The sequence below is a fragment of the Scyliorhinus torazame genome, chromosome 5, assembly GCF_047496885.1.
Source record: "Scyliorhinus torazame isolate Kashiwa2021f chromosome 5, sScyTor2.1, whole genome shotgun sequence".
NCBI classification, from domain to species: Eukaryota; Metazoa; Chordata; class Chondrichthyes; order Carcharhiniformes; family Scyliorhinidae; genus Scyliorhinus; species Scyliorhinus torazame.
The window spans coordinates 121,289,557-121,316,882 of NC_092711.1; the positions used below are offsets into that span (position 1 = coordinate 121,289,557).

The following is a 27,326-nucleotide window of genomic DNA, read 5'->3' on the forward strand; positions in this document are numbered from 1 at the left end:
GACCAACGAGCCCCAGAGATGTCATAGAAGCACGCTGTTATAGCCATCGAAATTTGATCCAACATCTGCGGAAGATACTGGAACAACTCAGCGAGTCAGGCGGAATTTGTCGACAGGACAACAAAGCTTGTCTTTCACCATCACCTTTCATTAAAACCGGGACGGGTTAGAAATGTCGGACGTTTTAACCAAGTCAAATCCTGGTTGGAGCAAACAGAACAACAGGAAAGCGCTCTGACAGGGTGCAAGTCAGGAGAGATTAAATGAGAAAAGGCCTAGGGTTCCCTGGCCACAGCGTGAGGTGAGCATCGAATGAGAGAATAATTACACCACAGTATGAGGCCATTCCAGCCGCTGTGTCTGTGCCAGCTCTCAACAACTACCGCCCGGATACAAAGAAGAAGTGGAAACAAGATTCAAACCCAAATCTGCGATGGAAGGACACACAGAATGGGGGCAGCATTTACAGTGTGAGACGGTTGCACACACTATGAGTGTGAAAGCTGTATTGAGCCCAGTGGAAAGATGCGCTGCTGTTCCTCGAGTGTTTGTTGAGCTTCTTTGGAACATTTCAGGAGGCCGAGGTCCGGAAGGTCAGCGTTAAGATGCAGCTCTCCAGTCAGTTCAATTCTCCACTTTGGCTCTGTGGATTAGATGGGTCACGTCCCTGTGAAGTTAACGCAGATCATGTTAAGTTCGATCTAATTTCTACATCTCGTGGTTTTATATGTTGAAACATCTGTTTTTGAAAGAAACAGCAGTCGTCTTGTAATAAGTGGCCTAGCCTCTCAGCCTCACCATGCGAATCTGCAGCAACACAGTGAGGTTGCACATTGTACACGTCCGTTGATTGCCAGCTGTTTCTGTAGTGTAGTGGTTAGCACATTCCCCTAACATGCGAAAGGTCCCCGGGGCCATACCGGGTAGAAACATCAAGTGCTTCTCATGTTGTGTGAGGAATGTTTGCACAAAGTACTTGTGTTCCCCCATCTCGTATGTTCGAGGATTATGAGGATTAGTCTCTGATGAGCCACCAAAATAAATTCCACATTAAGTCACAAGCACTGAATTTTCGACAGGCAATGAGAAGAAAAGGACCTTCTTATTTTGGATATGCGGAGCTAGTTCATCCACAACAGAATTTCATGCATTTACAAATGTAGATAAACCTACTTATTCACCATCTCAAACATGTCTAAATGAACGACAAATGCAACTTACTGCGGATGCTTCATTCTGAAACAAAAACAGAACATACTGGACAATCTCAGCAGGACTGACGGCCTCTCTGGAGCGAGATGGCAGCGGTCGTTCCGGGCCTGGGTGACTCTTTGTCAAAGCTGGAGAACTGGAAATGGGGTCATATTCAGACAAATGTGGATGGGGCGGGGTTGGCGTGCCCTATTGGGCCTCGATAGAGTGGTCAGCAATAGGTGGAAAATGACGAAAATGTCTCGGACAGAAAGAAAAAGGGAATGTAAATGAGGCTAATCAAGGCTAACAAAGGTGCTGATAGTGGCGCCTCAAGAGATCAGAATGTGTTAATAGCAGAACAAAGTAAGCAGTGTGTCAGCGAACAATTGGCGACAGGGTTGCTCAAGTAGGATGGTATGGGCTGGGGGGAGGGGGGCAATGCTGAGGGTAAAACATACCAATGGAAGGAATGAAAATAACTTGATGGAAATAAACAGATGGTGGAGGGAGAAGAGAGATTACACAGTCTGATGTTGTTGAACTGAATAAAATGAAACATACAGAGGGCTGCCTGAATCAACTGGAATTAGTCAATAGAGGTAAGTGAATGTCATACCCCTAGACCAACGAGCCCCGGGAAAGCAACAGAAGCACGCCAGTTACGAGATTGCACGCCATCGAAAGTCGATCTAACATCTGCGGAAAATACTGGAACAACTCAGCGAGTCAGGCGGAATTTGTCGACAGGACAACAAAGCTTGTCTTTCACCATCACCTTTCATTAAAACCGGGACGGGTTAGAAATGTCGGACGTTTTAACCAAGTCAAATCCTGGTGGGAGTAAACAGAACAACAGGAAAGCGCTCTGACAGGGTGCAAGTCAGGAGAGATTAAATGAGAAAAGGCCTAGGGTTCCCTGGCCACAGAGTGAGGTGAGCATCGAATGAGAGAATAATTACACCACAGTATGAGGCCATTCCAGCCGCTGTGTCTGTGCCAGCTCTCAACAACTACCGCTCGGATACAAAGAAGAAGTGGAAAGAAGATTCAAACCCAAATCTGCGATGGAAGGACACACAGAATGGGGGCAGCATTTACAGTGTGAGACTGTTGCACACACTATGAGTGTGAAAGCTGTATTGAGCCCAGTGGAAAGATGCGCTGCTGTTCCTCGAGTGTTTGTTGAGCTTCTTTGGAACATTTCAGGAGGCCGAGGTCCGGAAGGTCAGCGTTAAGATGCAACTCTCCAGTCAGTTCAATTCTCCACTTTGGCTCTGTGGATTAGATGGGTCACGTCCCTGTGAAGTTAACGCAGATCATGTTAAGTTCGATCTAATTTCTACATCTCGTGGTTTTATATGTTGAAACATCTGTTTTTGAAAGAAACAGCAGTCGTCTTGTAATAAGTGGCCTAGCCTCTCAGCCTCACCATGCGAATCTGCAGCAACACAGTGAGGTTGCACATTGTACACGTCCGTTGATTGCCAGCTGTTTCTGTAGTGTAGTGGTTATCACATTCGCCTAACACACGAAAGGTCCCCGGTTCGAAACCGGGCAGAAACGTCTTGTACTTCCAGTTTAGTCTGTTGCTGACTATTGCCGCAATCTCGTAACTGGTCTTCATCAACGAGGAATAGCAAAATGCATGCACCCGTCTGGTTGTGGTTATTTACGAAAGCCCTGCATTCTCAATTTAACTTCCACTTGAAGCAAAATATAACTTATCTTCAGGTCTGTAAAGTTCGATTCCTGATTGTTTTATAAGTTGAGACATCGGTTTTAAAGAAACGGCTGTCTTCTTGTAATAAGTGACATGGCCTCTCAGACGAACCATGAGAATCTGCAGGCACACAGTGAGGTTGAACATTGCACAAGTCCATTGATTACTGCACCGCCAGCGGTTTCTGTAGTGTAGTGGTTAGCACATTCCCCTAACACGCGAAAGGTCCCCGGGGCCATACCGGGTAGAAACATCAAGTGCTTCTCATGTTGTGTGAGGAATGTTTGCACAAAGTACTTGTGTTCCCCCATCTCGTATGTTCGAGGATTATGAGGATTAGTCTCTCATGAGCCACCAAAATAAATTCCACATTAAGTCACAAGCACTGAATTTTCGACAGGCAATGAGAAGAAAAGGACCTTCTTATTTTGGATATGCGGAGCTAGTTCATCCACAACAGAATTTCATGCATTTACAAATGCAGATAAACCTACTTATTCACCATCTCAAACATGTCTAAATGAACGACAAATGCAACTTACTGCGGATGCTTCATTCTGAAACAAAAACAGAACATACTGGACAATCTCAGCAGGACTGACGGCCTCTGTGGAGCGAGATGGCAGCGGTCGTTCCGGGCCTGGGTGACTCTTTGTCAAAGCTGCAGAACTGGAAATGGGGTCAGATTCAGACAAATGTGGATGGGGCGGGGTTGGCGTGCCCTATTGGGCCTCGATAGAGTGGTCAGCAATAGGTGGAAAATGACGAAAATGTCTCGGACAGAAAGAAAAAGGGAATGTAAATGAGGCTAATCAAGGCTAACAAAGGTGCTGATAGTGGCGCCTCAAGAGATCAGAATGTGTTAATAGCAGAACAAAGTAAGCAGTGTGTCAGCGAACAATTGGCGACAGGGTTGCTCAAGTAGGATGGTATGGGCTGGGGGGAGGGGGGCAATGCTGAGGGTAAAACATACCAATGGAAGGAATGAAAATAACTTGATGGAAATAAACAGATGGTGGAGGGAGAAGAGAGATTACACAGTCTGATGTTGTTGAACTGAATAAAATGAAACATACAGAGGGCTGCCTGAATCAACTGGAATTAGTCAATAGAGGTAAGTGAATGTCATACCCCTAGACTAACGAGCCCCGGGAAAGTAACAGAAGCACGCTGTTATTGCCATCGAAAGTCGATCTAACATCTGCGGAAAATACTGGAACAACTCAGCGAGTCAGGCGGAATTTGTCGACAGGACAACAAAGCTTGTCTTTCACCATCACCTTTCATTAAAACCGGGACGGGTTAGAAATGTCGGACGTTTTAACCAAGTCAAATCCTGGTGGGAGCAAACAGAACAACAGGAAAGCGCTCTGACAGGGTGCAAGTCAGGAGAGATTAAATGAGAAAAGGCCTAGGGTTCCCTGGCCACAGAGTGAGGTGAGCATCGAATGAGAGAATAATTACACCACAGTATGAGGCCATTCCAGCCGCTGTGTCTGTGCCAGCTCTCAACAACTACCGCCCGGATACAAAGAAGAAGTGGAAACAAGATTCAAACCCAAATCTGCGATGGTCGTACACACAGAATGGGGGCAGCATTTACAGTGTGAGACGGTTGCACACACTATGAGTGTGAAAGCTGTATTGAGCCCAGTGGAAAGATGCGCTGCTGTTCCTCGAGTGTTTGTTGAGCTTCTTTGGAACATTTCAGGAGGCCGAGGTCCGGAAGGTCAGCGTTAAGATGCAGCTCTCCAGTCAGTTCAATTCTCCACTTTGGCTATGTGGATTAGATGGGTCACGTCCCTGTGAAGTTAACGCAGATCATGTTAAGTTCGATCTAATTTCTACATCTCGTGGTTTTATATGTTGAAACATCTGTTTTTGAAAGAAACAGCAGTCGTCTTCTAATAAGTGGCCTAGCCTCTCAGCCTCACCATGCGAATCTGCAGCAACACAGTGAGGTTGCACATTGTACACGTCCGTTGGTTGCCAGCTGTTTCTGTAGTGTAGTGGTTATCACATTCGCCTAACACGCGAAAGGTCCCCGGTTCGAAACCAGGCAGAAACATCTCGTACTTCCAGTTTAGTCTGTTGCTGACTATTGCCGCAGTCTCGTAACTGGTCTTCATCAACGAGGAATAGCAAAAGGCATGCACCCGTCTGGTTGTGGTTATTTACGAAAGCCCTGCATTCTCAATTTAACTTCCACTTCAAGCAAAACATAACTTATCTTCAGGTCTGTAAAGTTCGATTCCTGATTGTTTTATAAGTTGAGACATCGGTTTTAAAGAAACGGCTGTCTTCTTGTAATAAGTGACATGGCCTCTCAGACGAACCATGAGAATCTGCAGGCACACAGTGAGGTTGAACATTGCACAAGTCCATTGATTACTGCACCGCCAGCGGTTTCTGTAGTGTAGTGGTTAGCACATTCCCCTAACATGCGAAAGGTCCCCGGGGCCATACCGGGTAGAAACATCAAGTGCTTCTCATGTTGTGTGAGGAATGTTTGCACAAAGTACTTGTGTTCCCCCATCTCGTATGTTCGAGGATTATGAGGATTAGTCTCTCATGAGCCACCAAAATAAATTCCACATTAAGTCACAAGCACTGAATTTTCGACAGGCAATGAGAAGAAAAGGACCTTCTTATTTTGGATATGCGGAGCTAGTTCATCCACAACAGAATTTCATGCATTTACAAATGCAGATAAACCTACTTATTCACCATCTCAAACATGTCTAAATGAACGACAAATGCAACTTACTGCGGATGCTTCATTCTGAAACAAAAACAGAACATACTGGACAATCTCAGCAGGACTGACGGCCTCTCTGGAGCGAGATGGCAGCGGTCGTTCCGGGCCTGGGTGACTCTTTGTCAAAGCTGGAGAACTGGAAATGGGGTCAGATTCAGACAAATGTGGATGGGGCGGGGTTGGCGTGCCCTATTGGGCCTCGATAGAGTGGTCAGCAATAGGTGGAAAATGACGAAAATGTCTCGGACAGAAAGAAAAAGGGAATGTAAATGAGGCTAATCAAGGCTAACAAAGGTGCTGATAGTGGCGCCTCAAGAGATCAGAATGTGTTAATAGCAGAACAAAGTAAGCAGTGTGTCAGCGAACAATTGGCGACAGGGTTGCTCAAGTAGGATGGTATGGGCTGGGGGGAGGGGGGCAATGCTGAGGGTAAAACATACCAATGGAAGGAATGAAAATAACTTGATGGAAATAAACAGATGGTGGAGGGAGAAGAGAGATTACACAGTCTGATGTTGTTGAACTGAATAAAATGAAACATACAGAGGGCTGCCTGAATCAACTGGAATTAGTTAATAGAGGTAAGTGAATGTCATACCCCTAGACCAACGAGCCCCGGGAAAGTAACAGAAGCACGCTGTCATTGCCATCGAAAGTCGATCTAACATCTGCGGAAAATACTGGAACAACTCAGCGAGTCAGGCGGAATTTGTCGACAGGACAACAAAGCTTGTCTTTCACCATCACCTTTCATTAAAACCGGGACGGGTTAGAAATGTCGGACGTTTTAACCAAGTCAAATCCTGGTGGGAGCAAACAGAACAACAGGAAAGCGCTCTGACAGGGTGCAAGTCAGGAGAGATTAAATGAGAAAAGGCCTAGGGTTCCCTGGCCACAGAGTGAGGTGAGCATCGAATGAGAGAATAATTACACCACAGTATGAGGCCATTCCAGCCGCTGTGTCTGTGCCAGCTCTCAACAACTACCGCTCGGATACAAAGAAGAAGTGGAAACAAGATTCAAACCCAAATCTGCGATGGAAGGACACACAGAATGGGGGCAGCATTTACAGTGTGAGACTGTTGCACACACTATGAGTGTGAAAGCTGTATTGAGCCCAGTGGAAAGATGCGCTGCTGTTCCTCGAGTGTTTGTTGAGCTTCTTTGGAACATTTCAGGAGGCCGAGGTCCGGAAGGTCAGCGTTAAGATGCAACTCTCCAGTCAGTTCAATTCTCCACTTTGGCTCTGTGGATTAGATGGGTCACGTCCCTGTGAAGTTAACGCAGATCATGTTAAGTTCGATCTAATTTCTACATCTCGTGGTTTTATATGTTGAAACATCTGTTTTTGAAAGAAACAGCAGTCGTCTTGTAATAAGTGGCCTAGCCTCTCAGCCTCACCATGCGAATCTGCAGCAACACAGTGAGGTTGCACATTGTACACGTCCGTTGATTGCCAGCTGTTTCTGTAGTGTAGTGGTTATCACATTCGCCTAACACACGAAAGGTCCCCGGTTCGAAACCGGGCAGAAACATCTCGTACTTCCAGTTTAGTCTGTTGCTGACTATTGCCGCAATCTCGTAACTGGTCTTCATCAACGAGGAATAGCAAAATGCATGCACCCGTCTGGTTGTGGTTATTTACGAAAGCCCTGCATTCTCAATTTAACTTCCACTTCAAGCAAAATATAACTTATCTTCAGGTCTGTAAAGTTCGATTCCTGATTGTTTTATAAGTTGAGACATCGGTTTTAAAGAAACGGCTGTCTTCTTGTAATAAGTGACATGGCCTCTCAGACGAACCATGAGAATCTGCAGGCACACAGTGAGGTTGAACATTGCACAAGTCCATTGATTACTGCACCGCCAGCGGTTTCTGTAGTGTAGTGGTTAGCACATTCCCCTAACACGCGAAAGGTCCCCGGGGCCATAGCGGGTAGAAACATCAAGTGCTTCTCATGTTGTGTGAGGAATGTTTGCACAAAGTACTTGTGTTCCCCCATCTCGTATGTTCGAGGATTATGAGGATTAGTCTCTCATGAGCCACCAAAATAAATTCCACATTAAGTCACAAGCACTGAATTTTCGACAGGCAATGAGAAGAAAAGGACCTTCTTATTTTGGATATGCGGAGCTAGTTCATCCACAACAGAATTTCATGCATTTACAAATGCAGATAAACCTACTTATTCACCATCTCAAACATTTTTAAATGAACGACAAATGCAACTTACTGCGGATGCTTCATTCTGAAACAAAAACAGAACATACTGGACAATCTCAGCAGGACTGACGGCCTCTGTGGAGCGAGATGGGAGCGGTCGTTCCGGGCCTGGGTGACTCTTTGTCAAAGCTGCAGAACTGGAAATGGGGTCAGATTCAGACAAATGTGGATGGGGCGGGGTTGGCGTGCCCTATTGGGCCTCGATAGAGTGGTCAGCAATAGGTGGAAAATGACGAAAATGTCTCGGACAGAAAGAAAAAGGGAATGTAAATGAGGCTAATCAAGGCTAACAAAGGTGCTGATAGTGGCGCCTCAAGAGATCAGAATGTGTTAATAGCAGAACAAAGTAAGCAGTGTGTCAGCGAACAATTGGCGACAGGGATCAGATTGCTCAAGTAGGATGGTATGGGCTGGGGGGAGGGGGGCAATGCTGAGGGTAAAACATGCCAATGGAAGGAATGAAAATAACTTGATGGAAATAAACAGATGGTGGAGGGAGAAGAGAGATTACACAGTCTGATGTTGTTGAACTGAATAAAATGAAACATACAGAGAGCTGCCTGAATCTACTGGAATAAGTCAATAAAGGTAAGCGAATGTCCACACATAGACAAGCTTTTAGACAATGTCCCGATTGTCTCGCGAACCTATTGGTTCCCTGCCGTGTGAGCTCAGCTTCTCAAAGCAAACCCAATGTGAATGAATCCCGCCGAATGAGCCGCAAAGAAATGAAGAAAACATATCGCCTGACCAACAGAAAACCTTATCAAAGGGCTCGTCCGGGATTTGAACCCGGGACCTCCCGCAAGTTTCGAAACCACGACACCCAAAGCGAGAATCATACCCCTAGACCAACGAGCCCCAGAGATTTCATAGAAGCACGCTGTTATAGCCATCGAAATTTGATCCAACATCTGCGGAAGATACTGGAACAACTCAGCGAGTCAGGCGGAATTTGTCGACAGGACAACAAAGCTTGTCTTTCACCATCACCTTTCATTAAAACCGGGACGGGTTAGAAATGTCGGACGTTTTAACCAAGTCAAATCCTGGTGGGAGCAAACAGAACAACAGGAAAGCGCTCTGACAGGGTGCAAGTCAGGAGAGATTAAATGAGAAAAGGCCTAGGGTTCCCTGGCCACAGAGTGAGGTGAGCATCGAATGAGAGAATAATTACACCACAGTATGAGGCCATTCCAGCCGCTGTGTCTGTGCCAGCTCTCAACAACTACCGCCCGGATACAAAGAAGAAGTGGAAACAAGATTCAAACCCAAATCTGCGATGGTCGTACACACAGAATGGGGGCAGCATTTACAGTGTGAGACGGTTGCACACACTATGAGTGTGAAAGCTGCATTGAGCCCAGTGGAAAGATGCGCTGCTGTTCCTCGAGTGTTTGTTGAGCTTCTTTGGAACATTTCAGGAGGCCGAGGTCCGGAAGGTCAGCGTTAAGATGCAGCTCTCCAGTCAGTTCAGTTCTCCACTTTGGCTCTGTGGATTAGATGGGTCACGTCCCTGTGAAGTTAACGCAGATCATGTTAAGTTCGATCTAATTTCTACATCTCGTGGTTTTATATGTTGAAACATCTGTTTTTGAAAGAAACAGCAGTCGTCTTGTAATAAGTGGCCTAGCCTCTCAGCCTCACCATGCGAATCTGCAGCAACACAGTGAGGTTGCACATTGTACACGTCCGTTGGTTGCCAGCTGTTTCTGTAGTGTAGTGGTTATCACATTCGCCTAACACGCGAAAGGTCCCCGGTTCGAAACCGGGCAGAAACATCTCGTACTTCCAGTTTAGTCTGTTGCTGACTATTGCCGCAGTCTCGTAACTGGTCTTCATCAACGAGGAATAGCAAAAGGCATGCACCCGTCTGGTTGTGGTTATTTACGAAAGCCCTGCATTCTCAATTTAACTTCCACTTCAAGCAAAACATAACTTATCTTCAGGTCTGTAAAGTTCGATTCCTGATTGTTTTATAAGTTGAGACATCGGTTTTAAAGAAACGGCTGTCTTCTTGTAATAAGTGACATGGCCTCTCAGACGAACCATGAGAATCTGCAGGCACACAGTGAGGTTGAACATTGCACAAGTCCATTGATTACTGCACCGCCAGTGGTTTCTGTAGTGTAGTGGTTAGCACATTCCCCTAACATGCGAAAGGTCCCCGGGGCCATACCGGGTAGAAACATCAAGTGCTTCTCATGTTGTGTGAGGAATGTTTGCACAAAGTACTTGTGTTCCCCCATCTCGTATGTTCGAGGATTATGAGGATTAGTCTCTCATGAGCCACCAAAATAAATTCCACATTAAGTCACAAGCACTGAATTTTCGACAGGCAATGAGAAGAAAAGGACCTTCTTATTTTGGATATGCGGAGCTAGTTCATCCACAACAGAATTTCATGCATTTACAAATGCAGATAAACCTACTTATTCACCATCTCAAACATGTCTAAATGAACGACAAATGCAACTTACTGCGGATGCTTCATTCTGAAACAAAAACAGAACATACTGGACAATCTCAGCAGGACTGACGGCCTCTCTGGAGCGAGATGGCAGCGGACGTTCCGGGCCTGGGTGACTCTTTGTCAAAGCTGGAGAACTGGAAATGGGGTCAGATTCAGACAAATGTGGATGGGGCGGGGTTGGCGTGCCCTATTGGGCCTCGATAGAGTGGTCAGCAATAGGTGGAAAATGACGAAAATGTCTCGGACAGAAAGAAAAAGGGAATGTAAATGAGGCTAATCAAGGCTAACAAAGGTGCTGATAGTGGCGCCTCAAGAGATCAGAATGTGTTAATAGCAGAACAAAGTAAGCAGTGTGTCAGCGAACAATTTGCGACAGGGATCAGATTGCTCAAGTAGGATGGTATGGGCTGAGGGGAGGGGGGCAATGCTGAGGGTAAAACATGCCAATGGAAGGAATGAAAATAACTTGATGGAAATAAACAGATGGTGGAGGGGGAAGAGAGATTACACAGTCTGATGTTGTTGAACTGAATAAAATGAAACATACAGAGGGCTGCCTGAATCAACTGGAATTAGTTAATAGAGGTAAGTGAATGTCATACCCCTAGACCAACGAGCCCCGGGAAAGTAACAGAAGCACGCTGTTATTGCCATCGAAAGTCGATCTAACATCTGCGGAAAATACTGGAACAACTCAGCGAGTCAGGCGGAATTTGTCGACAGGACAACAAAGCTTGTCTTTCACCATCACCTTTCATTAAAACCGGGACGGGTTAGAAATGTCGGACGTTTTAACCAAGTCAAATCCTGGTGGGAGTAAACAGAACAACAGGAAAGCGCTCTGACAGGGTGCAAGTCAGGAGAGATTAAATGAGAAAAGGCCTAGGGTTCCCTGGCCACAGAGTGAGGTGAGCATCGAATGAGAGAATAATTACACCACAGTATGAGGCCATTCCAGCCGCTGTGTCTGTGCCAGCTCTCAACAACTACCGCCCGGATACAAAGAAGAAGTGGAAACAAGATTCAAACCCAAATCTGCGATGGAAGGACACACAGAATGGGGGCAGCATTTACAGTGTGAGACTGTTGCACACACTATGAGTGTGAAAGCTGTATTGAGCCCAGTGGAAAGATGCGCTGCTGTTCCTCGAGTGTTTGTTGAGCTTCTTTGGAACATTTCAGGAGGCCGAGGTCCGGAAGGTCAGCGTTAAGATGCAACTCTCCAGTCAGTTCAATTCTCCACTTTGGCTCTGTGGATTAGATGGGTCACGTCCCTGTGAAGTTAACGCAGATCATGTTAAGTTCGATCTAATTTCTACATCTCGTGGTTTTATATGTTGAAACATCTGTTTTTGAAAGAAACAGCAGTCGTCTTGTAATAAGTGGCCTAGCCTCTCAGCCTCACCATGCGAATCTGCAGCAACACAGTGAGGTTGCACATTGTACACGTCCGTTGATTGCCAGTTGTTTCTGTAGTGTAGTGGTTATCACATTCGCCTAACACACGAAAGGTCCCCGGTTCGAAACCGGGCAGAAACATCTTGTACTTCCAGTTTAGTCTGTTGCTGACTATTGCCGCAGTCTCGTAACTGGTCTTCATCAACGAGGAATAGCAAAAGGCATGCACCCGTCTGGTTGTGGTTATTTACGAAAGCCCTGCATTCTCAATTTAACTTCCACTTCAAGCAAAACATAACTTATCTTCAGGTCTGTAAAGTTCGATTCCTGATTGTTTTATAAGTTGAGACATCGGTTTTAAAGAAACGGCTGTCTTCTTGTAATAAGTGACATGGCCTCTCAGACGAACCATGAGAATCTGCAGGCACACAGTGAGGTTGAACATTGCACAAGTCCATTGATTACTGCACCGCCAGTGGTTTCTGTAGTGTAGTGGTTAGCACATTCCCCTAACATGCGAAAGGTCCCCGGGGCCATACCGGGTAGAAACATCAAGTGCTTCTCATGTTGTGTGAGGAATGTTTGCACAAAGTACTTGTGTTCCCCCATCTCGTATGTTCGAGGATTATGAGGATTAGTCTCTCATGAGCCACCAAAATAAATTCCACATTAAGTCACAAGCACTGAATTTTCGACAGGCAATGAGAAGAAAAGGACCTTCTTATTTTGGATATGCGGAGCTAGTTCATCCACAACAGAATTTCATGCATTTACAAATGCAGATAAACCTACTTATTCACCATCTCAAACATGTCTAAATGAACGACAAATGCAACCTACTGCGGATGCTTCATTCTGAAACAAAAACAGAACATACTGGACAATCTCAGCAGGACTGACGGCCTCTCTGGAGCGAGATGGCAGCGGTCGTTCCGGGCCTGGGTGACTCTTTGTCAAAGCTGGAGAACTGGAAATGGGGTCAGATTCAGACAAATGTGGATGGGGCGGGGTTGGCGTGCCCTATTGGGCCTCGATAGAGTGGTCAGCAATAGGTGGAAAATGACGAAAATGTCTCGGACAGAAAGAAAAAGGGAATGTAAATGAGGCTAATCAAGGCTAACAAAGGTGCTGATAGTGGCGCCTCAAGAGATCAGAATGTGTTAATAGCAGAACAAAGTAAGCAGTGTGTCAGCGAACAATTGGCGACAGGGTTGCTCAAGTAGGATGGTATGGGCTGGGGGGAGGGGGGCAATGCTGAGGGTAAAACATACCAATGGAAGGAATGAAAATAACTTGATGGAAATAAACAGATGGTGGAGGGAGAAGAGAGATTACACAGTCTGATGTTGTTGAACTGAATAAAATGAAACATACAGAGGGCTGCCTGAATCAACTGGAATTAGTTAATAGAGGTAAGTGAATGTCATACACCTAGACCAACGAGCCCCGGGAAAGTAACAGAAGCACGCTGTTATTGCCATCGAAAGTCGATCTAACATCTGCGGAAAATACTGGAACAACTCAGCGAGTCAGGCGGAATTTGTCGACAGGACAACAAAGCTTGTCTTTCACCGTCACCTTTCATTAAAACCGGGACGGGTTAGAAATGTCGGACGTTTTAACCAAGTCAAATCCTGGTGGGAGTAAACAGAACAACAGGAAAGCGCTCTGACAGGGTGCAAGTCAGGAGAGATTAAATGAGAAAAGGCCTAGGGTTCCCTGGCCACAGAGTGAGGTGAGCATCGAATGAGAGAATAATTACACCACAGTATGAGGCCATTCCAGCCGCTGTGTCTGTGCCAGCTCTCAACAACTACCGCTCGGATACAAAGAAGAAGTGGAAACAAGATTCAAACCCAAATCTGCGATGGAAGGACACACAGAATGGGGGCAGCATTTACAGTGTGAGACTGTTGCACACACTATGAGTGTGAAAGCTGTAGTGAGCCCAGTGGAAAGATGCGCTGCTGTTCCTCGAGTGTTTGTTGAGCTTCTTTGGAACATTTCAGGAGGCCGAGGTCCGGAAGGTCAGCGTTAAGATGCAACTCTCCAGTCAGTTCAATTCTCCACTTTGGCTCTGTGGATTAGATGGGTCACGTCCCTGTGAAGTTAACGCAGATCATGTTAAGTTCGATCTAATTTCTACATCTCGTGGTTTTATATGTTGAAACATCTGTTTTTGAAAGAAACAGCAGTCGTCTTGTAATAAGTGGCCTAGCCTCTCAGCCTCACCATGCGAATCTGCAGCAACACAGTGAGGTTGCACATTGTACACGTCCGTTGATTGCCAGCTGTTTCTGTAGTGTAGTGGTTATTACATTCGCCTAACGCACGAAAGGTCCCCGGTTCGAAACCGGGCAGAAACATCTCGTACTTCCAGTTTAGTCTGTTGCTGACTATTGCCGCAATCTCGTAACTGGTCTTCATCAACGAGGAATAGCAAAATGCATGCACCCGTCTGGTTGTGGTTATTTACGAAAGCCCTGCATTCTCAATTTAACTTCCACTTGAAGCAAAATATAACTTATCTTCAGGTCTGTAAAGTTCGATTCCTGATTGTTTTATAAGTTGAGACATCGGTTTTAAAGAAACGGCTGTCTTCTTGTAATAAGTGACATGGCCTCTCAGACGAACCATGAGAATCTGCAGGCACACAGTGAGGTTGAACATTGCACAAGTCCATTGATTACTGCACCGCCAGCGGTTTCTGTAGTGTAGTGGTTAGCACATTCCCCTAACACGCGAAAGGTCCCCGGGGCCATACCGGGTAGAAACATCAAGTGCTTCTCATGTTGTGTGAGGAATGTTTGCACAAAGTACTTGTGTTCCCCCATCTCGTATGTTCGAGGATTATGAGGATTAGTCTCTCATGAGCCACCAAAATAAATTCCACATTAAGTCACAAGCACTGAATTTTCGACAGGCAATGAGAAGAAAAGGACCTTCTTATTTTGGATATGCGGAGCTAGTTCATCCACAACAGAATTTCATGCATTTACAAATGCAGATAAACCTACTTATTCACCATCTCAAACATGTCTAAATGAACGACAAATGCAACTTACTGCGGATGCTTCATTCTGAAACAAAAACAGAACATACTGGACAATCTCAGCAGGACTGACGGCCTCTGTGGAGCGAGATGGCAGCGGTCGTTCCGGGCCTGGGTGACTCTTTGTCAAAGCTGGAGAACTGGAAATGGGGTCAGATTCAGACAAATGTGGATGGGGCGGGGTTGGCGTGCCCTATTGGGCCTCGATAGAGTGGTCAGCAATAGGTGGAAAATGACGAAAATGTCTCGGACAGAAAGAAAAAGGGAATGTAAATGAGGCTAATCAAGGCTAACAAAGGTGCTGATAGTGGCGCCTCAAGAGATCAGAATGTGTTAATAGCAGAACAAAGTAAGCAGTGTGTCAGCGAACAATTGGCGACAGGGATCAAATTGCTCAAGTAGGATGGTATGGGCTGGGGGGAGGGGGGCAATGCTGAGGGTAAAACATACCAATGGAAGGAATGAAAATAACTTGATGGAAATAAACAGATGGTGGAGGGAGAAGAGAGATTACACAGTCTGATGTTGTTGAACTGAATAAAATGAAACATACAGAGGGCTGCCTGAATCAACTGGAATTAGTTAATAGAGGTAAGTGAATGTCATACCCCTAGACCAACGAGCCCCGGGAAAGTAACAGAAGCACGCTGTTATTGCCATCGAAAGTCGATCTAACATCTGCGGAAAATACTGGAACAACTCAGCGAGTCAGGCGGAATTTGTCGACAGGACAACAAAGCTTGTCTTTCACCATCACCTTTCATTAAAACCGGGACGGGTTAGAAATGTCGGACGTTTTAACCAAGTCAAATCCTGGTGGGAGTAAACAGAACAACAGGAAAGCGCTCTGACAGGGTGCAAGTCAGGAGAGATTAAATGAGAAAAGGCCTAGGGTTCCCTGGCCACAGAGTGAGGTGAGCATCGAATGAGAGAATAATTACACCACAGTATGAGGCCATTCCAGCCGCTGTGTCTGTGCCAGCTCTCAACAACTACCGCTCGGATACAAAGAAGAAGTGGAAAGAAGATTCAAACCCAAATCTGCGATGGAAGGACACACAGAATGGGGGCAGCATTTACAGTGTGAGACTGTTGCACACACTATGAGTGTGAAAGCTGTATTGAGCCCAGTGGAAAGATGCGCTGCTGTTCCTCGAGTGTTTGTTGAGCTTCTTTGGAACATTTCAGGAGGCCGAGGTCCGGAAGGTCAGCGTTAAGATGCAACTCTCCAGTCAGTTCAATTCTCCACTTTGGCTCTGTGGATTAGATGGGTCACGTCCCTGTGAAGTTAACGCAGATCATGTTAAGTTCGATCTAATTTCTACATCTCGTGGTTTTATATGTTGAAACATCTGTTTTTGAAAGAAACAGCAGTCGTCTTGTAATAAGTGGCCTAGCCTCTCAGCCTCACCATGCGAATCTGCAGCAACACAGAGAGGTTGCACATTGTACACGTCCGTTGATTGCCAGCTGTTTCTGTAGTGTAGTGGTTATCACATTCGCCTAACACACGAAAGGTCCCCGGTTCGAAACGGGCAGAAACATCTCGTACTTCCAGTTTAGTCTGTTGCTGATTATTGCCGCAATCTCGTAACTGGTCTTCATCAACGAGGAATAGCAAAATGCATGCACCCGTCTGGTTGTGGTTATTTACGAAAGCCCTGCATTCTCAATTTAACTTCCACTTGAAGCAAAATATAACTTATCTTCAGGTCTGTAAAGTTCGATTCCTGATTGTTTTATAAGTTGAGACATCGGTTTTAAAGAAACGGCTGTCTTCTTGTAATAAGTGACATGGCCTCTCAGACGAACCATGAGAATCTGCAGGCACACAGTGAGGTTGAACATTGCACAAGTCCATTGATTACTGCACCGCCAGCGGTTTCTGTAGTGTAGTGGTTAGCACATTCCCCTAACACGCGAAAGGTCCCCGGGGCCATACCGGGTAGAAACATCAAGTGCTTCTCATGTTGTGTGAGGAATGTTTGCACAAAGTACTTGTGTTCCCCCATCTCGTATGTTCGAGGATTATGAGGATTAGTCTCTCATGAGCCACCAAAATAAATTCCACATTAAGTCACAAGCACTGAATTTTCGACAGGCAATGAGAAGAAAAGGACCTTCTTATTTTGGATATGCGGAGCTAGTTCATCCACAACAGAATTTCATGCATTTACAAATGCAGATAAACCTACTTATTCACCATCTCAAACATGTCTAAATGAACGACAAATGCAACTTACTGCGGATGCTTCATTCTGAAACAAAAACAGAACATACTGGACAATCTCAGCAGGACTGACGGCCTCTGTGGAGCGAGATGGGAGCGGTCGTTCCGGGCCTGGGTGACTCTTTGTCAAAGCTGCAGAACTGGAAATGGGGTCAGATTCAGACAAATGTGGATGGGGCGGGGTTGGCGTGCCCTATTGGGCCTCGATAGAGTGGTCAGCAATAGGTGGAAAATGACGAAAATGTCTCGGACAGAAAGAAAAAGGGAATGTAAATGAGGCTAATCAAGGCTAACAAAGGTGCTGATAGTGGCGCCTCAAGAGATCAGAATGTGTTAATAGCAGAACAAAGTAAGCAGTGTGTCAGCGAACAATTGGCGACAGGGATCAAATTGCTCAAGTAGGATGGTATGGGCTGAGGGGAGGGGGGCAATGCTGAGGGTAAAACATGCCAATGGAAGGAATGAAAATAACTTGATGGAAATAAACAGATGGTGGAGGGAGAAGAGAGATTACACAGTCTGATGTTGTTGAACTGAATAAAATGAAACATACAGAGAGCTGCCTGAATCTACTGGAATAAGTCAATAAAGGTAAGCGAATGTCCACACATAGACAAGCTTTTAGACAATGTCCCGATTGTCTAGCGAACCTATTGGTTCCCTGCCGTGTGAGCTCAGCTTCTCAAAGCAAACCCAATGTGAATGAATCCCGCCGAATGAGCCGCAAAGAAATGAAGAAAACATATCGCCTGACCAACAGAAAACCTTTTCAAAGGGCTCGTCCGGGATTTGAACGCGGGACCTCCCGCAAGTTTCGAAACCACGACGCCCAAAGCGAGAATCATACCCCTAGACCAACGAGCCCAAAGATGTCATAGAAGCACGCTGTTTTCGCCATCGAAATTTGATCCAACATCTGCGGAAGATACTGGAACAACTCAGCGAGTCAGGCGGAATTTGTCGACAGGACAACAAAGCTTGTCTTTCACCATCACCTTTCATTAAAACCGGGACGGGTTAGAAATGTCGGACGTTTTAACCAAGTCAAATCCTGGTGGGAGCAAACAGAACAACAGGAAAGCGCTCTGACAGGGTGCAAGTCAGGAGAGATTAAATGAGAAAAGGCCGAGGGTTCCCTGGCCACAGAGTGAGGTGAGCATCGAATGAGAGAATAATTACACCACAGTATGAGGCCATTCCAGCCGCTGTGTCTGTGCCAGCTCTCAACAACTACCGCCCGGATAAAAAGAAGAAGTGGAAACAAGATTCAAACCCAAATCTGCGATGGTAGTCCACACAGAATGGGGGCAGCATTTACAGTGTGAGACGGTTGCACACACTATGAGTGTGAAAGCTGTATTGAGCCCAGTGGAAAGATGCGCTGCTGTTCCTCGAGTGTTTGTTGAGCTTCTTTGGAACATTTCAGGAGGCCGAGGTCCGGAAGGTCAGCGTTAAGATGCAGCTCTCCAGTCAGTTCAATTCTCCACTTTGGCTCTGTGGATTAGATGGGTCACGTCCCTGTGAAGTTAACGCAGATCATGTTAAGTTCGATCTAATTTCTACATCTCGTGGTTTTATATGTTGAAACATCTGTTTTTGAAAGAAACAGCAGTCGTCTTGTAATAAGTGGCCTAGCCTCTCAGCCTCACCATGCGAATCTGCAGCAACACAGTGAGGTTGCACATTGTACACGTCCGTTGATTGCCAGCTGTTTCTGTAGTGTAGTGGTTATCACATTCGCCTAACATGCGAAAGGTCCCCGGGGCCATACCGGGTAGAAACATCAAGTGCTTCTCATGTTGTGTGAGGAATGTTTGCACAAAGTACTTGTGTTCCCCAATCTCGTATGTTCGAGGATTCTGAGGATTAGTCTCTCATGAGCCACCAAAATAAATTCCACATTAAGTCACAAGCACTGAATTTTCGACAGGCAATGAGAAGAAAAGGACCTTCTTATTTTGGATATGCGGAGCTAGTTCATCCAGAACAGAATTTCATGCATTTACAAATGCAGATAAACATACTTATTCACCATCTGAAACATGTCTAAATGAACGACAAATGCAACTTACTGCGGATGCTTCATTCTGAAACAAAAACAGAACAGACTGGACAATCTCAGCAGGACTGACGGCCTCTCTGGAGCGAGATGGCAGCGGTCGTTCCGGGCCTGGGTGACTCTTTGTCAAAGCTGCAGAACTGGAAATGGGGTCAGATTCAGACAAATGTGGATGGGGCGGGGTTGGCGTGCCCTATTGGGCCTCGATAGAGTGGTCAGCAATAGGTGGAAAATGACGAAAATGTCTCGGACAGAAAGAAAAAGGGAATGTAAATGAGGCTAATCAAGGCTAACAAAGGTGCTGATAGTGGCGCCTCAAGAGATCAGAATGTGTTAATAGCAGAACAAAGTAAGCAGTGTGTCAGCGAACAATTGGCGACAGGGTTGCTCAAGTAGGATGGTATGGGCTGGGGGGAGGGGGGCAATGCTGAGGGTAAAACATACCAATGGAAGGAATGAAAATAACTTGATGGAAATAAACAGACGGTGGAGGGAGAAGAGAGATTACACAGTCTGATGTTGTTGAACTGAATAAAATGAAACATACAGAGGGCTGCCTGAATCAACTGGAATTAGTTAATAGAGGTAAGTGAATATCATACCCCTAGACCAACGAGCCCCAGGGATGTCATAGAAGCACGCTGTTATAGCCATCGAAAGTTGATCCAACATCTGCGGAAGATACTGGAACAACTCAGCGAGTCAGGCGGGATTTGTCGACAGGACAACACAGCTCGTCTTTCACCATCACTTTTCATTAAAACCGGGACGGGTTAGAAATGTCGGACGTTTTAACCAAGTCAAATCCCGGTGGGAGCAAACAGAATAACAGGAAAGCGCTCTGACAGGGTGCAAGTCAGGAGAGATTAAATGAGAAAAGGCAGTAGTCTTGTAATACGTGGCCTAGCCTCTCAGCCTCACCATGCGAATCTGCAGCAGCACAGTGAGGTTGCACATTGTACACGTCCGTTGCTTTCCACTTGTTTCTGTAGTGTAGTGGTTATCACATTCGCCTCACACGCGGAAAGTCCGCGGTTTGAAACCGGGCAGAAACATCTCGTACTTCCAGTTTAGTCTGTTGCTGACTATTGCCGCAGTCTCGTAACTGGTCTTCATCTCCGAGGAATAGCAAGATGCATGCACCCGTATGGTTGTGGTTATTTTCGAAAGCCCTGCCTTCTCAATTTAACTTGCACTTCAAGCAAAACATAACTTATCTTCAGGTCTGTAAAGTTCGATTCCTGATTGTTTTCTAAGTTGAGACATCGGTTTTAAAGAAACGGCTGTCTTCTTGTAATAAGTGACATGGCCTCTCAGACGAACCATGAGAATCTGCAGGCACACAGTGAGGTTGAACATTGCACAAGTCCATTGATTACTGCACCGCCAGCGGTTTCTGTAGTGTAGTGGTTAGCACATTCCCCTAACATGCGAAAGCTCCCCGGGGCCATACCGGGTAGAAACATCAAGTGCTTCTCATGTTGTGTGAGGAATGTTTGCACAAAGTACTTGTGTTCCCCCATCTCGTATGTTCGAGGATTATGAGGATTAGTCTCTCATGAGCCACCAAAATAAATTCCACATTAAGTCACAAGCACTGAATTTTCGACAGGCAATGAGAAGAAAAGGACCTTCTTATTTTGGATATGCGGAGCTAGTTCATCCAAAACAGAATTTCATGCATTTACAAATGCAGATAAACCTACTTATTCACCATCTCAAACATGTCTAAATGAACGACAAATGCAACTTACTGCGGATGCTTCATTCTGAAACAAAAACAGAACATACTGGACAATCTCAGCAGGACTGACAGCCTCTCTGGAGCGAGATGGCAGCGGTCGTTCCGGGCCTGGGTGACTCTTTGTCAAAGCTGGAGAACTGGAAATGGGGTCAGATTCAGACTAATGTGGATGGGGCGGGGTTGGCGTGCTCTATTGGGCCTCGATAGAGTGGTCAGCAATAGGTGGAAAATGACGAAAATGTCTCGGACAGAAAGAAAAAGGGAATGTAAATGAGGCTAATCAAGGCTAACAAAGGTGCTGATAGTGGCGCCTCAAGAGATCAGAATGTGTTAATAGCAGAACAAAGTAAGCAGTGTGTCAGCGAACAATTGGCGACAGGGTTGCTCAAGTAGGATGGTATGGGCTGGGGGGAGGGGGGCAATGCTGAGGGTAAAACATACCAATGGAAGGAATGAAAATAACTTGATGGAAATAAACAGATGGTGGAGGGAGAAGAGAGATTACACAGTCTGATGTTGTTGAACTGAATAAAATGAAACATACAGAGGGCTGCCTGAATCAACTGGAATTAGTCAATAGAGGTAAGTGAATGTCATACCCCGAGACTAACGAGCCCCGGGAAAGTAACAGAAGCACGCTGTTATTGCCATCGAAAGTCGATCTAACATCTGCGGAAAATACTGGAACAACTCAGCGAGTCAGGCGGAATTTGTCGACTGGACAACAAAGCTTGTCTTTCACCATCACCTTTCATTAAAACCGGGACGGGTTAGAAATGTCGGACGTTTTAACCAAGTCAAATCCTGGTGGGAGCAAACAGAACAACAGGAAAGCGCTCTGACAGGGTGCAAGTCAGGAGAGATTAAATGAGAAAAGGCCTAGGGTTCCCTGGCCACAGAGTGAGGTGAGCATCGAATGAGAGAATAATTACACCACAGTATGAGGCCATTCCAGCCGCTGTGCCTGTGCCAGCTCTCAACAACTACCGCTCGGATACAAAGAAGAAGTGGAAACAAGATTCAAACCCAAATCTGCGATGGAAGGACACACAGAATGGGGGCAGCATTTACAGTGTGAGACTGTTGCACACACTATGAGTGTGAAAGCTGTATTGAGCCCAGTGGAAAGATGCGCTGCTGTTCCTCGAGTGTTTGTTGAGCTTCTTTGGAACATTTCAGGAGGCCGAGGTCCGGAAGGTCAGCGTTAAGATGCAACTCTCCAGTCAGTTCAATTCTCCACTTTGGCTCTGTGGATTAGATGGGTCACGTCCCTGTGAAGTTAACGCAGATCATGTTAAGTTCGATCTAATTTCTACATCTCGTGGTTTTATATGTTGAAACATCTGTTTTTGAAAGAAACAGCAGTCGTCTTGTAATAAGTGACCTAGCCTCTCAGCCTCACCATGCGAATCTGCAGCAACACAGTGAGGTTGCACATTGTACACGTCCGTTGATTGCCAGCTGTTTCTGTAGTGTAGTGGTTATCACATTCGCCAAACACACGAAAGGTCCCCGCTTCGAAACCGGGCAGAAACATCTCCTACTTCCAATTTAGTCTGTTGCTGACTATTGCCGCAATCTCGTAACTGGTCTTCATCAACGAGCAATCGCAAAATGCATGCACCCGTCTGGTTGTGGTTATTTACGAAAGCCCTGCATTCTCAATTTAACTTCCACTTGAAGCAAAATATAACTTATCTTCAGGTCTGTAAAGTTCGATTCCTGATTGTTTTATAAGTTGAGACATCGGTTTTAAAGAAACGGCTGTCTTCTTGTAATAAGTGACATGGCCTCTCAGACGAACCATGAGAATCTGCAGGCACACAGTGAGGTTGAACATTGCACAAGTCCATTGATTACTGCACCGCCAGCGGTTTCTGTAGTGTAGTGGTTAGCACATTCCCCTAACACGCGAAAGGTCCCCGGGGCCATACCGGGTAGAAACATCAAGTGCTTCTCATGTTGTGTGAGGAATGTTTGCACAAAGTACTTGTGTTCCCCCATCTCGTATGTTCGAGGATTATGAGGATTAGTCTCTCATGAGCCACCAAAATAAATTCCACATTAAGTCACAAGCACTGAATTTTCGACAGGCAATGAGAAGAAAAGGACCTTCTTATTTTGGATATGCGGAGCTAGTTCATCCACAACAGAATTTCATGCATTTACAAATGCAGATAAACCTACTTATTCACCATCTCAAACATGTCTAAATGAACGACAAATGCAACTTACTGCGGATGCTTCATTCTGAAACAAAAACAGAACATACTGGACAATCTCAGCAGGACTGACGGCCTCTGTGGAGCGAGATGGCAGCGGTCGTTCCGGGCCTGGGTGACTCTTTGTCAAAGCTGGAGAACTGGAAATGGGGTCAGATTCAGACAAATGTGGATGGGGCGGGGTTGGCGTGCCCTATTGGGCCTCGATAGAGTGGTCAGCAATAGGTGGAAAATGACGAAAATGTCTCGGACAGAAAGAAAAAGGGAATGTAAATGAGGCTAATCAAGGCTAACAAAGGTGCTGATAGTGGCGCCTCAAGAGATCAGAATGTGTTAATAGCAGAACAAAGTAAGCAGTGTGTCAGCGAACAATTGGCGACAGGGATCAGATTGCTCAAGTAGGATGGTATGGGCTGAGGGGAGGGGGGCAATGCTGAGGGTAAAACATGCCAATGGAAGGAATGAAAATAACTTGATGGAAATAAACAGATGGTGGAGGGAGAAGAGAGATTACACAGTCTGATGTTGTTGAACTGAATAAAATGAAACATACAGAGAGCTGCCTGAATCTACTGGAATAAGTCAATAAAGGTAAGCGAATGTCCACACATAGACAAGCTTTTAGACAATGTCCCGATTGTCTCGCGAACCTATTGGTTCCCTGCCGTGTGAGCTCAGCTTCTCAAAGCAAACCCAAATTGAATGAATCCCGCCGAATGAGCCGCAAAGAAATGAAGAAAACATATCGCCGGACCAACAGAAAACCTTATCAAAGGGCTCGTCCGGGATTTGAACCCGGGACCTCCCGCAAGTTTCGAAACCACAACACCCAAAGCGAGAATCATACCCCTAGACCAACGAGCCCAAAGATGTCATAGAAGCACGCTGTTATAGCCATCGAAATTTGATCCAACATCTGCGGAAGATACTGGAACAACTCAGCGAGTCAGGCGGTATTTGTCGACAGGACAACAAAGCTTGTCTTTCACCATCACCTTTCATTAAAACCGGGACGGGTTAGAAATGTCGGACGTTTTAACCAAGTCAAATCCTGGTGGGAGCAAACAGAACAACAGGAAAGCGCTCTGACAGGGTGCAAGTCAGGAGAGATTAAATGAGAAAAGGCCTAGGGTTCCCTGGCCACAGAGTGAGGTGAGCATCGAATGAGAGAATAATTACACCACAGTATGAGGCCATTCCAGCCGCTGTGTCTGTGCCAGCTCTCAACAACTACCGCCCGGATACAAAGAAGAAGTGGAAACAAGATTCAAACCCAAATCTGCGATGGAAGTACACACAGAATGGGGGCAGCATTTACAGTGTGAGACGGTTGCACACACTATGAGTGTGAAAGCTGTATTGAGCCCAGTGGAAAGATGCGCTGCTGTTCCTCGAGTGTTTGTTGAGCTTCTTTGGAACATTTCAGGAGGCCGAGGTCCGGAAGGTCAGCGTTAAGATGCAGCTCTCCAGTCAGTTCAATTCTCCACTTTGGCTCTGTGGATTAGATGGGTCACGTCCCTGTGAAGTTAACGCAGATCATGTTAAGTTCGATCTAATTTCTACATCTCGTGGTTTTATATGTTGAAACATCTGTTTTTGAAAGAAACAGCAGTCGTCTTGTAATAAGTGGCCTAGCCTCTCAGCCTCACCATGCGAATCTGCAGCAACACAGTGAGGTTGCACATTGTACACGTCCGTTGATTGCCAGCTGTTTCTGTAGTGTAGTGGTTAGCACATTCCCCTAACATGCGAAAGGTCCCCGGGGCCATACCGGGTAGAAACATCAAGTGCTTCTCATGTTGTGTGAGGAATGTTTGCACAAAGTACTTGTGTTCCCCCATCTCGTATGTTCGAGGATTATGAGGATTAGTCTCTCATGAGCCACCAAAATAAATTCCACATTAAGTCACAAGCACTGAATTTTCGACAGGCAATGAGAAGAAAAGGACCTTCTTATTTTGGATATGCGGAGCTAGTTCATCCACAACAGAATTTCATGCATTTACTAATGCAGATAAACCTACTTATTCACCATCTCAAACATGTCTAAATGAACGACAAATGCAACTTACTGCGGATGCTTCATTCTGAAACAAAAACAGAACATACTGGACAATCTCAGCAGGACTGACGGCCTCTCTGGAGCGAGATGGCAGCGGTCGTTCCGGGCCTGGGTGACTCTTTGTCAAAGCTGGAGAACTGGAAATGGGGTCAGATTCAGACAAATGTGGATGGGGCGGGGTTGGCGTGCCCTATTGGGCCTCGATAGAGTGGTCAGCAATAGGTGGAAAATGACGAAAATGTCTCGGACAGAAAGAAAAAGGGAATGTAAATGAGGCTCATCAAGGCTAACAAAGGTGCTGATAGTGGCGCCTCAAGAGATCAGAATGTGTTAATAGCAGAACAAAGTAAGCAGTGTGTCAGCGAACAATTGGCGACAGGGTTGCTCAAGTAGGATGGTATGGGCTGGGGGGAGGGGGGCAATGCTGAGGGTAAAACATACCAATGGAAGGAATGAAAATAACTTGATGGAAATAAACAGATGGTGGAGGGAGAAGAGAGATTACACAGTCTGATGTTGTTGAACTGAATAAAATGAAACATACAGAGGGCTGCCTGAATCAACTGGAATTAGTCAATAGAGGTAAGTGAATGTCATACCCCTAGACCAACGAGCCCCGGGAAAGCAACAGAAGCACGCTGTTATTGCCATCGAAAGTCGATCTAACATCTGCGGAAAATACTGGAACAACTCAGCGAGTCAGGCGGAATTTGTCGACAGGACAACAAAGCTTGTCTTTCACCATCACCTTTCATTAAAACCGGGACGGGTTAGAAATGTCGGACGTTTTAACCAAGTCAAATCCTGGTGGGAGTAAAACGAACAACAGGAAAGCGCTCTGACAGGCTGCAAGTCAGGAGAGATTAAATGAGAAAAGGCCTAGGGTTCCCTGGCCACAGAGTGAGGTGAGCATCGAATGAGAGAATAATTACACCACAGTATGAGGCCATTCCAGCCGCTGTGTCTGTGCCAGCTCTCAACAACTACCGCTCGGATACAAAGAAGAAGTGGAAACAAGATTCAAACCCAAATCTGCGATGGAAGGACACACAGAATGGGGGCAGCATTTACAGTGTGAGACTGTTGCACACACTATGAGTGTGAAAGCTGTATTGAGCCCAGTGGAAAGATGCGCTGCTGTTCCTCGAGTGTTTGTTGAGCTTCTTTGGAACATTTCAGGAGGCCGAGGTCCGGAAGGTCAGCGTTAAGATGCAACTCTCCAGTCAGTTCAATTCTCCACTTTGGCTCTGTGGATTAGATGGGTCACGTCCCTGTGAAGTTAACGCAGATCATGTTAAGTTCGATCTAATTTCTACATCTCGTGGTTTTATATGTTGAAACATCTGTTTTTGAAAGAAACAGCAGTCGTCTTGTAATAAGTGGCCTAGCCTCTCAGACTCACCATGCGAATCTGCAGCAACACAGTGAGGTTGCACATTGTACACGTCCGTTGATTGCCAGCTGTTTCTGTAGTGTAGTGGTTATCACATTCGCCTAACACACGAAAGGTCCCCGGTTCGAAACCGGGCAGAAACATCTCGTACTTCCAGTTTAGTCTGTTGCTGACTATTGCCGCAATCTCGTAACTGGTCTTCATCAACGAAGAAGAGCAAAATGCATGCACCCGTCTGGTTGTGGTTATTTGACGAAAGCCCTGCATTCTCAATTTCACTTCCACTTGAAGCAAAATATAACTTATCTTCAGGTCTGTAAAGTTCGATTCCTGATTGTTTTATAAGTTGAGACATCGGTTTTAAAGAAACGGCTGTCTTCTTGTAATAAGTGACATGGCCTCTCAGACGAACCATGAGAATCTGCAGGCACACAGTGAGGTTGAACATTGCACAAGTCCATTGATTACTGCACCGCCAGCGGTTTCTGTAGTGTAGTGGTTAGCACATTCCCCTAACACGCGAAAGGTCCCCGGGGCCATACCGGGTAGAAACATCAAGTGCTTCTCATGTTGTGTGAGGAATGTTTGCACAAAGTACTTGTGTTCCCCCATCTCGTATGTTCGAGGATTATGAGGATTAGTCTCTCATGAGCCACCAAAATAAATTCCACATTAAGTCACAAGCACTGAATTTTCGACAGGCAATGAGAAGAAAAGGACCTTCTTATTTTGGATATGCGGAGCTAGTTCATCCACAACAGAATTTCCTGCATTTACAAATGCAGATAAACCTACTT

At 45.7% G+C, this 27,326-nt stretch overlaps 9 non-coding genes across 9 annotated transcripts; 7 read left to right on the top strand and 2 right to left on the bottom strand.

The window, feature by feature from the left end:
* The first annotated feature begins 2,684 nt into the window (after positions 1-2,684).
* Positions 2,685-2,757, top strand: trnav-aac (transfer RNA valine (anticodon AAC)). The gene has a single exon. It is a non-coding gene; the product is annotated as a tRNA-Val (tRNA).
* A 2,152-nt stretch (positions 2,758-4,909) lies between these two features.
* Positions 4,910-4,982, top strand: trnav-aac (transfer RNA valine (anticodon AAC)). The gene has a single exon. It is a non-coding gene; the product is annotated as a tRNA-Val (tRNA).
* A 2,152-nt stretch (positions 4,983-7,134) lies between these two features.
* On the top strand, positions 7,135-7,207 carry trnav-aac (transfer RNA valine (anticodon AAC)). Its single transcript has one exon. It is a non-coding gene; the product is annotated as a tRNA-Val (tRNA).
* A 1,460-nt stretch (positions 7,208-8,667) lies between these two features.
* On the bottom strand, positions 8,668-8,757 carry trnap-ugg (transfer RNA proline (anticodon UGG)). The gene is given in 2 exon segments: positions 8,668-8,703; positions 8,722-8,757. It is a non-coding gene; the product is annotated as a tRNA-Pro (tRNA).
* An 847-nt stretch (positions 8,758-9,604) lies between these two features.
* On the top strand, positions 9,605-9,677 carry trnav-aac (transfer RNA valine (anticodon AAC)). Its single transcript has one exon. It is a non-coding gene; the product is annotated as a tRNA-Val (tRNA).
* A 2,158-nt stretch (positions 9,678-11,835) lies between these two features.
* On the top strand, positions 11,836-11,908 carry trnav-aac (transfer RNA valine (anticodon AAC)). The gene has a single exon. It is a non-coding gene; the product is annotated as a tRNA-Val (tRNA).
* A 2,152-nt stretch (positions 11,909-14,060) lies between these two features.
* On the top strand, positions 14,061-14,133 carry trnav-aac (transfer RNA valine (anticodon AAC)). Its single transcript has one exon. It is a non-coding gene; the product is annotated as a tRNA-Val (tRNA).
* Positions 14,134-23,848: 9,715 nt separating this feature from the next.
* trnap-ugg (transfer RNA proline (anticodon UGG)) lies at positions 23,849-23,938 on the bottom strand. Its single transcript is given in 2 exon segments — positions 23,849-23,884; positions 23,903-23,938. It is a non-coding gene; the product is annotated as a tRNA-Pro (tRNA).
* A 2,661-nt stretch (positions 23,939-26,599) lies between these two features.
* Positions 26,600-26,672, top strand: trnav-aac (transfer RNA valine (anticodon AAC)). Its single transcript has one exon. It is a non-coding gene; the product is annotated as a tRNA-Val (tRNA).
* Positions 26,673-27,326: the final 654 nt, after the last annotated feature.